Genomic DNA, 9935 nt, shown 5'->3' with positions numbered 1-9935 from the left:
TTCTCCCCTGTCAACCAACTACCACCAATGTGGCACTGGCAACTCTCTCACTGTTAGCAGAAGAAATCATTCTTTTACTTAGTTTAAACCAGAGTCTAACAGTGGCCTGGCTATTTCGCTACAAAACAACCCAGGTGCACTATTCATCCATCTCTGTTCAGACTTTCAAATGTCCCTTACCCAGGCACTCTCTTGAATGCATTTCTCTGCCTCACTATTGCAACACGAGGGTTGTAAACTGTGCTCTCAGGCATTATTGATGATCCTGGATTACTCTAAGTGGATTCAAGCATGTTTGCTAAGGTGCCTGTGAATTTTTAATCCAGTCATTTATCTTTATTGATTGAAAAGGTGGGTTGATCTTTTGAGCTATTAAAGGAGAAGTGTTTTATAAGGTGTGTTTGAACAAAACAGAAGTAGTGGTTCATTAAAGATTTAAGGGAGGAGCATCCAGCCACTGTGAGAAGACTATTTTATTGTAACTGTATGTTCACAAAGCTTATGTTACGTTAACAATACATGGCATAGTCATTTACAATACAGTAACAATCCATGGCAACTCCATTACTACAGTCATTAAAGAACCATTAATGTGTAGGGACTTCATTATCTGTAACAGGGTCGTCCTCTTCAAGGTCACAGTGGGTCTGGAGCCCACCAGAGAGACACTCACCCAGTCACTCATGGTCATGTTACTGGATTTTGTCGGAGGAACCCGGAGCACCCAGAGGAAGCCTATGCAGATACAAGGAGAACACACCAAACTCCTCACAGAGTCACTCAAGGTGGGGACTAAAACCCTGAGGTGCTGGAGCTGTGCTACCTGCGGTGCCACCATGCCGCCATACAACAGGACACACATTTACTCTTTAATGCTACACAGATGATGTTCAAAGGATAATCATATTGTACTCATTAATATTTCCTTAAGCATAGGTTTATAGCTTGAAGGCGTATATAATGAAGGCATGAGGGGTTTGTTTTAATGACATGCACAGTACAAAAAACACAAGGACAAACAAACTGAACACAAACAAAAAATAACTTCAAGCCAAAGGCAATACAAAGCCAAGGGGTAGATCTACAACAGCATGAGGACAGGAGAATCAGGCAACAATAGTCAGCATGGCAAACGAGCACGTCCAAGAGCAGGAATATGACAAGGGTGAGGCAGAGCAGGATGTTACAGAAATGCTTCAGATACTTACTCTAAGGTATTCCCTTTAATGGTTTGTCAGACAGAAGCAGAACAAAATTCCTGAAGTTAAATGTCTGTGACTGATGCTTGCAGCCTGTGAACCCTGACATAAAGCATCAGGATCTTTCACACCCTGAGCTAGCGATTAAAAAGATCTCAGCTCTAGCTCAAGGGCAACCCGACGAGTGCAAATGACTCCAGTCACAGGCAAAGCCAGGAAGACAAAGCTGGCGCCAAATGGGACGATAATAGACGTCACAAATCTTGTGCAGAGATGGAGGCGCATTGTCCACAGAGACTGAAGGCCTGACAGCCACTTTTCATTTTCAAATGGGCTTTGATTAGCTCTCAGTGACAGCTGTGTGGAGAGCTGGGCTCAATCTGGGGGAAGATGGATAAAGACACTGTACAAGCTTCAGCACTTGTTAAATAGTCCTTCCTCTTCCTCCACTGACACACACACACCTGTGGACAGTTTCACACACTCACCCTGTCACTCACACTCTCACACCTGTGGACAGTTTCACACACTCACCCTGTCACTCACACACACACACCTGTGGACAGTTTCACACACTCACCCTGTCACTCACACTCTCACACCTGTGGACAGTTTCACACACTCACCCTGTCACTCACACACTCACACCTGTGGACAGTTTCACACACTCACCCTGTCACTCACACTCTCACACCTGTGGACAGTTTCACACACTCACCCAGTCACTCACACACTCACACCTGTGGACTGTTTCACACACTCACCCTGTCACTCACACACACCTGTATACAGTGTCACGCTCACCCAGTCACTCACACACTCACCCTGTCACTCACACACACACGCCTGTATACAGTTTCACACACTCACCCTGTCACTCACACACATACGCCTGTATACAGTTTCACACACTCACCCAGTCACTCACACACTCACTCTGTCACTCACACACACATGCCTGTATACAGTTTCGCACACTCACCCTGTTACTAACACACATACACACACACACACACACACACACACACCTGTGGACAGTTTCACACACTCACCCTGTCACCCACACACTCACACCTGTGGACAGTTTCACACACTCACCCAGTCATTAACACAATCACACCTGTGGACAGTTTAACACACTCACCCAGTCACTCAGACACAAACACACACACACGTGAATAGTTTCACAAACTCATCCAGTCAATCACAAACTCACCAGTCATTCACACATGTGGACAGTTTCACACACTCACCCAGTCACTCACACACTCACACCTGTGGACAGTTTAACACACTCACCCAGTCACTCAGACACAAACACACACACACGTGAATAGTTTCACAAACTCATCCAGTCAATCACAAACTCACCAGTCACTCACACACTCACTCCTGTGGACAGTTTCACACACTCACCCATTCACTCACACTCACACCTGTGGACAGTTTCACACACTCACCCAGGCACTCACACAATCACCCAGTCCCAAACAACACTCACAAGACACTCAGACACACACACACACACACACGTGGGCAGTTTCACACAATCACCCAGTCCCAAACAACACTCACAAGACACTCAGACACACACACACACACACACACACGTGAGCAGTTTCACACACTCACCCAGTCACTCACACACTCACCCTGTCACTCACACACACATGCCTGTATACAGTTTCGCACACTCACCCTGTTACTAACACACATACACACACACACACCTGTGGACAGTTTCACACACTCACCCTGTTACTCACACACACACACACCTGTGGACAGTTTCACACACTCACCCTGTCACCCACACACTCACACCTGGGGACAGTTTCACACACTCATCCAGTCACTCACACACTCACACCTGTGGACAGTTTCACACACTCACCCAGTCATTAACACAATCACCCAGTCACAAACAACACTCACCAGTCACTCACACATGTGGACAGTTTCACACACTCACCCAGTCACACACACTCACACCTGTGGACAGTTTAACACACTCACCCAGTCACTCACACATTCACATCTGTGGACAGTTTAACACACTCACCCAGTCACTCACACACTCACCCAGTCACTCACACACTCACCCAGTTACTCACACACTCATACCTGTGGACAGTTTAACACACTCACCCAGTCACTCACACTCTCACACCTGTGGACAGTTTAACACACTCACCCAGTCACTCACACACTCACCCAGTCACTCACACACTCACACCTGTGGACAGTTTAACACACTCACCCAGTCACTCACACACTCACACCTGTGGACAGTTTAACACACTCACCCAGTCACTCACACTCTCACACCTGTGGACAGTTTCACACACTCACCCAGTCACTCACACACTCACACCTGTGGACAGTTTCACACACTCACCCATTCACTCACACTCACACCTGTGGACAGTTTCACACACTCACCCAGGCACTCACACAATCACCCAGTCCCAAACAACACTCACAAGACACTCAGACACACACACACACACACACACACACACACACACACATACACACACACACACACGTGAGCAGTTTCACACACTCATCCAGTCACTCAAAAACTCACCAGTCACTCACACACTCACACCTGTGAACAGTTTAACACACTCACCCAGTCGCTCACACACTCACACCTGTGGACAGTTTCACACACTCACCCAGTCGCTCACACACTCACACCTGTGGACAGTTTCACACACTCACCCAGTCATTTACACACTCACATGTGGACAGCTTCACACACTCACCCAGTCGCTCACACACTCACACCTGTGGACAGTTTCACACACTCACCCAGTCATTTACACACTCACATGTGGACAGCTTCACACACTCACCCCGTCACTCACATAATCACCCAGTCACAAACAATACTCACCAGTCACTCAGACACACACACACACACATGTGGGCAGTTTCACACACTCATCCAATCACTCAGACACTCATCCAATCACTCACACACTCACCCGTCACTCACACACTCACACCTGTGGACAGCTTCACACACTCACAGTCACTCATTCATTGAGACTTGTGAAATTTTTGATGAACCAGTTACAGAAAATGAATGGATGAAGGCATGAATCAACAACATAAACAAGTTTTATTTTCATTTCAGCTTGACTTTAATACGTCTTGCTGAAGCCCAGCTCCTGCCTCACATTGAATTATGGATTTTATGGACCCCACTTTTATTTACATTAACATTCCCAAAAGCCTGTCTTCGTGATTACTCTCCCTGTGATGAGCTTACATCCTCCGCAGGTCATCATTCACTTCCTCTGAGGTGATGGCTTGTTAATGAGCGGGGGGCTGATATCACTTCATCACCCATCTCTTTGTCCCTCGGCAACTGATCAAACGCTAAGCTCAGTGTGAGTGAGGCAGAGACATGCCTCCTGTCCATGTGACACGCTCTCCACCTTAAATCCCAATGTGGACAACCATCCAAAGTGAGAACGTTCCCTTCCCCCTGTTTGTGGAGGCACTTCTGGTGACATTTCAGACAAAGAGCAGTGTTGGACAATGAGAAAAAGCTTTTGGGAAATGGATGTGTATCAGCCTGTCTGCCCTGACCTGTCAACAGAAGTGTTAGACATCTTCCCATCCAGTTTAGACAAGGGACTGGAAAATATCTCTGAGACACACAGACTACATTCACTCTCAGTGGAGGCTGGATAACATTTGATGGCATTTTTAAAGCCTACACACTAATAATAAAGAGATATGACTATTCTTGAAGTGTCCATGTCATAAAACCCGTTTTCTTCACCTTTTTAATGTAGTAAATCCTCCTAGTCAGCACAGACATTTGTTTTCACTGACAATTATTCATTCACTGCACATACATTCACTCCTGTTTAGCACATAGCAGCTTAGCTTCACCCTTTCACGCTAAGGGAGTGATTTAGATTTTATGTGGCTTTCTGATGTATTAGTTTTAAATCTGCATTGGGCTAACGTTGCATTTTAGGTGTTAGACTTTAGTTTGAACATATTTATACGTTCACAGTGTAAATATTACACAAACTGTCCTTTAGCGTATAAGGCTAATGGGCTAATGGGTTTTGTAGACATCCAAAGAACTGTAGGCCTAAGAACTTAACATTTTAATTAGCTGAAATAACTGTCAACAAAATATATCACTCAATTATCAATTAATTTAACTTCAGATCTGATAGTTGGCTCTGCTAACACGTGTACTCATTACATGTGCAAGAATTAAACTTTAGTTTACACCTAAGGCAGGTTTAAATTTCAGGTTAAAACAAACACTATTTCATGTGAATAGATGTTTACAGAATAAATATTGCACAAATATTACCTCATATGGCCTGAGAACTTTAGCTAGTGCAACATATTGGCAACAATATCCCTCTTTTAATGGTGACAAATGCAACCAGCCCAAACATTCACTGTCTTCATGGAAAAATCACACTCTCCTACTGTGTATGTGTTCAATGACGCTGGCCTGAAATGGCTGGTGTAAAGGCGTAGCTCTGCGGCTCCTCCGTCAGCGCCTTCCTTCTTCTTGTGCTTACTGACATACAACAAGGGCAAACCAATTAGAGCAGAGCTCATTTACATTTTATTTATATCAGCCTTGACCTTATACATGTTGCACGGGTCCTGCTAAGCTTCGTATTCCCGAGTAAGTGATCCCTTCAGGGGCGGCACGGTGGCGCAGCAGGTAGTGCCGCAGTCACACAGCTCCAGGGACCGATTCGGGTGACTGTCTGTGAGGAGTGTGGTGTGTTCTCTCTGTGTCTGCGTGGGTTTCCTCCGGGTGACTGTCTGTGAGGAGTGTGGTGTGTTCTCCTTGTGTCCGCGTGGGTTTCCTCTGGGTGACCATCTGTGAGTAGTGTGGTGTGTTCTCCCTGTGTCCGCGTGGGTTTCCTCCGGGTGACTGTCTGTGAGGAGTGTGATGTGTTCTCCCTGTGTCCGCGTGGGTTTCCTCCGGGTGCTCCAGTTTCCTCCCACAGTCCAAAAACACACGTTGGTAGGTGGATTGGCGACTCACAAGTGTCCGTAGGTGTGAGTGTGTGAGTGAATGTGTGTGTGTGTCTGTGTTGCCCTGTGAAGGACTGGGTGTATTCCCGCATTGTGCCCAATGATTCCAGGTAGGCTCTGGACCCACTGCAACCCTGAACTGGATAAGGGCTACAAGTAATGAATGAATGAATGATTCCTTCAGATAAATCTATTATATTATCACAGATTTATGTCACCAAAAATACTCCAAATCTGCTTACTCACTGAACAAAAACAATGGGTGAAGGGAACACCAAAGGTTGTAATGGTAATATCACAAGAACCAAGCCTGCTAAGGCTAATGCACTGTTTCTGCCCAGGCTCAGTTGACCCCACTCTAACACCAGCAGCAGTAAACCTGACTGAAATCACAGCCTTTAACGTATAAGTACTATCTTTGACAGGAATGGATTTTGCAACATTTCTCAAAGATTCAGAGTGTTAAACATCTGCTAGTAGAGATACATGCTGCCAACAAACAACACTATACAACTGCTATAATAATGAGGTAGCAGCTGTGGAAAAGTATACACTAGGAAATATATAGAAATGGCACTTTTACAGCATACAGTAAAACAACACTTGGATCGAGTAGCTGCCTGAGGACAAGTGTGAGGACTTGGAAGATACTTTGTATGACTCATCTGTGCTGTTTCATTGCTGAAACTTGCTGCTTCCTCAGCTCTGAGACACAGTCCTCACAAAGTGAACACTAGACATTCTGTAAAACACTTATCATTAAAGGGAACAAATTATGAACAAAATCACTACCAAACCACCGCTACAAAACAATACCACCCACTCAGTTTTCTATGGGCTGCCTGAAAACTTGGGATAAATCGAGTCATTCTGATTTTGTGCTGTGTCTGATGTAGACGGCAAGCACTTCAGAACTGTCCAGAGTCCTTATCTGAGTCTCTCCAATCACAGTGTTGGACCCATGTTTAATGTGTATGTGAAAGTGCAAGGACAAGGTTAAATGGAGCAAAATGGATACAACGTGCCTGGAGACGTAAGAGTGCTGAGCAATAACTGAGAAAACAAGACCAGAGAAGAAAGAGAACTGAGCTAAAACAGCTGAAGACAAGAGCTTCTGCTCCTCACTCCTGTACGCTCGGGGTCGGAGTGAACAGCGAGCGGCTCGTTATCATTTAAAGGAACAGGCGCTGAAACTGAAACAAGTCGAGAACTGTAGAAAATTGTGTATCCTCTTTAAGTATGTGATGCCCCATTTTAATAATCAGATTTTTTATGCGACATGGTGATGATGCTAAAGGCTAAATTTGGCTTCTATAGCCTTTGAATTTCTTACACAGCAGCTGCAATATTCAGAACGTAAATAAAGCATTCAAGCCAATCATATCAGAGAACCACAGTATAAACATAAGCCAAATCCAGCGGAAGGCTTATTTGCATGCACTGGAGCTGATTAGATTACATGGATCTGCAAATCTCTATCAGAGATGGATGGATGGTGATCCAGAGCAGACCAGCCCCACGCCTCCTTTGGTCCTTACAGTCATTTCCTATGGAGCATGCCAACAGGACCATGTCCAGCGTGGTCAGTCTGTGATCAGTGTTTTTGATGTTGTCCATCATTGTGTGTGTGTGTGTTTATGTGTGTGTGTGTGTGTGTGTGGCAGTGACTCATCTTTGCTGACAGTTCTGTGTGACTCCTGTGAGAGATTAGCAGTCCCCTCGGCGCTCTGCATTCTTTCCGCTCTCCTCTGGCCCCTTCCTTTTCCTGCTGGGTGCTCCGGCAGGGCCCTGTTGCTAATTGATGTTGCTAATTAGCGTTCTGATCCTTTAGCTGCCTCTAAGACAGCACTGGAAGGGTGGGTGCGCCAAGTCTGAACACCCTGAAGCTGAGCACCACCTGAGCTGAGTTTGTCTGGTCTCTAGTCTCTCAGCTCTACTGCGGAGCAGGGGTGGGAAAAGGTATCGGTGTTTCAGATTACACCTGATTTCACTCCTTTTACTAGTTGGTCTCAGTAAAACAACTGACCATGTGACCTCCTGGTTGGTGGCAACAAAAACCAGCAGGCACACCGGCCCTTTGTGGATAAGATTGCCCATCCCTGTTGTAGGAGGTAAAAAGTCTGATCTCACTAATGCACAAATGTCTGAGGCCCCAGTAAAAGGCCCCAAAGTCATGGTAAGCATATCCTACATAACATCAGGCAGAGATAAAGTGTGTTTACAGAATGGTAAACTGTAAAAGCTGCTGTTCACTGGGTTTAAAATGATACAAACATAATATTTCAATTTTTTTTCAACAGGCAGAGGCATTCCAGGCTGCTTCTATTAAGATCACAGCCTGTATGGGGCCTGGACGAGAAGGCCAGCGCTGCAGAACCAGAAATCCATAGGGAGGAGTTGGAGGTGATTGTGTTTTTATTGGATTAGACTAAAATTGGCTCCCCCCAGTACAACCTAACCTTTACCCTAACCCTAACCCTAACTTCCCAAGGCAGGGCAAGTTTATTTATAGAGCACTTAATTTAAAAGTGTCTAAAGTCGGGACTCTTCTAATGTTCTCAGTCGTCTGGTTCCATTTAAGAGCAGCACAGGAGCTAAACGCTGCCTCTCCATGTTTAGTTTTGACCTGAGGCAGGACTAATGCACTGGTTCCTAAAGATCTGAGAGCTCTGCTCGGCTCATATCTCTGTAGCAGATCTGATAAATACACGGGTTCTAAAGAGTTAACACATTTATAACCAGTAACAACACCTTAAAGTCTATTCTGTAACAGACTGGTGTCCAGTGTAAGGATCTGAGGATTGGGGGGAGGGGGAGACCATTACAGTAATCAATGCTAGAAATAAAAGCATGGACAAGTTTCTCCAGGTCTGCTTTAGTCAGAAAATCTCTGATCTTACTGATGTTCTTAAGATGGTAAAATGCTGATCTAGTAACCGCTTTAATATGACACTAAAACTGAGATCTGAGTCCATTAATACACCAAGGTTGCGAGCCAGTTCTTTAGATTTGAGGGCTCTCGATTCCAGATACGTAGCCAATCTTTGTCTCTCAGTGCTGTTCCCAAATAGTTTAATCTCAGTTTTATCTTTATTCAGCTGCAGAAAGTTGTGTCTCATCCAGTTAGTGATGTGTTCAAGGCACTTGCTTAATGAGTCAGCAGGACCAGAGTCATTTGGGGACAGGGCCATGTAAATCTGAGTATCATCTGCATAGCTGTGATAGGAACAGCCCATAGTCTAGAAGCTGGCCCAGAGGAAGCATTCATTCATTCATTCACTCACTCATTCATAATCTGTAAGCGCTTATCCAGTTCAGGGTCGCAGTGGGTCCAGAGACTACTTGGAATCCAGAGGCGATTGCTCTAAGACTGCAAGGGAAGCTCAGCTTCTCCTAAAATGTCAAAAAATAAGTGATCAAATATATACTGTTGTGTGTACATGTCATTGAATAAATATGCACTACAACGCGCTCAACTTTTGTTCAGAATCAGCTTCTTATCACTGGTAAAAGACGCGGCTTTCCTCTCAATCATTCCTGCAGCTTCACGGTGCTTTAAACAGCAAAATTCAATAGCGAAGAACGCTCAGCTTCACATGGGCCAAGGCCCATGTAGCCTAGCTCTGCTGGCCATTGAGAGGACACTAGTCAAGTCCCTGGAAAAGACGCCTTGTTGGTACAACAGGGTCACAGATCATT

The sequence above is a fragment of the Hoplias malabaricus genome, chromosome 10 (genome assembly GCF_029633855.1).
Source record: "Hoplias malabaricus isolate fHopMal1 chromosome 10, fHopMal1.hap1, whole genome shotgun sequence".
NCBI lineage: Eukaryota > Metazoa > Chordata > Actinopteri > Characiformes > Erythrinidae > Hoplias > Hoplias malabaricus.
Note: the sequence above shows the minus strand (reverse complement) of the source record.